This window comes from Amphimedon queenslandica, unplaced genomic scaffold, assembly GCF_000090795.2.
Source record: "Amphimedon queenslandica unplaced genomic scaffold, v1.1 AMPQUscaffold_12717, whole genome shotgun sequence".
In the NCBI taxonomy this organism is placed as follows: Eukaryota; Metazoa; Porifera; class Demospongiae; order Haplosclerida; family Niphatidae; genus Amphimedon; species Amphimedon queenslandica.
The window spans coordinates 8417-9902 of record NW_003547047.1 but is presented as its reverse complement, the minus strand read 5'-3'; positions in this window follow the sequence as shown (position 1 = coordinate 9902).

The following is a 1486-nucleotide window of genomic DNA, read 5'->3' as shown; positions in this document are numbered from 1 at the left end:
CTCTCATCAGAGGAGGGACTCAAGAGATCAGGATATGGAGAAGAGAGATACGAGAAGAAGTCATTCCAAGAGGTCAGTCAATGAGTGAGTATTTCTTCATAGCAGGGATTATACATGTAGACGTATATGTACCGTGTTGCTAGTAATTTTGTGGTGACAAATCTGATAGCTTTTTTCCAAAATAAAACCTGCCATTTTGAATCTTTATGCACATGCTTAATTGTACATGTATGCCTACATTATAATTAAAACCTGCCAATCACCAAAAATTAAAAATTTGTCAAAATCTTTATTTGATCAGTTTTGCCTAAATTTGGATTCGCATGTACAATGTAGTTCAATCACATTTTTGAGGAATGAGTTTATTAAAATTTATGAGTTCAAATTTTTATTACATTTGTTGTACTGTACTCTCTCTCTCTCTTTCTCTCTGTGTGTCTCTGTTTGTCTGTCTTCCTCCCTCCCTCCCTCCCTCCCTCTCTCTCTCTCTCTCTCTCTCTCTCTGTCCGTCTCTCTGCCTGCCTGCCTCTCTGTCTGTTTGTCTGTCTGTCTCTCTGCCTCCCTCCCTGCCTCCCTCTCTCTTTCTCCCCCTCTCTCTGTGTCTCTGTCTGTCCGTCTCCCTCCCTCTCCCTCCCTTCCTCTGTCTGTCTCTCTGTCTGTCTGTGTCTCTTGGCCTCTGCCTCCCTCCGTCCCTCTCTCTCTCTCTCTCTGTCCATCTCTCTGCCTGCCTCTCTCTCTCTCTCTGTCTATCTGTCTGTTGTTTGTTTTTGGCATGATCGAGGGATGTGTTCAATGTAGGAGTATGTACAATTTAAAATTACTTTTTCATTTAATAATATAAATTATTTATTAATAACCTAATATGTATATGAAATAATTACCAAAATGTTAATCTGTTTTCAATAGTTTCATAATAAGGTAAAGAATAACAAGTTTGTTTATGTTTTTTGTCTAGAACTAGTTCCCTTAGTGTATTATTTGTCCTGAGATATTCCATCAGTACCGGTAATCCATCAGTATCAATGTTAGTATGGCGGAGAGAAAGGTAAGATAGTGTGTGGTTGTAGAGTAAAAGTTTAGCTAGTGACTGAGCACTGGTTGAAGTGATGTCAGGATTGTCACTAAGATGTAAGTCAGTAATTGTTTTATTATTAATTAATGATTGTGTTAGTGCAATGACTCCATCATCATTGATGGAATCATTAACGATCGATAGTGTCTTTAATGAAGTATTGTTTGTTATTTTGTGTGACAGTAAGAGGATGACATCTTTTGTTATTTTAGTGTATCTTATACCAATCCCCTTTATTCTCCTTATGTCCAGTGCTAGTGACATCAATAGGTATACAATATCAGGTGATGAGTGACGGAGGTCAATGGTATGATAACTGTCCGTTAATTGACTGATCACTTCCTGACATTGACCTGCTGATGGTTTTATGAGGGATACACTATCACTGGTCCACTTCACCTCTCCAGTCTCTTC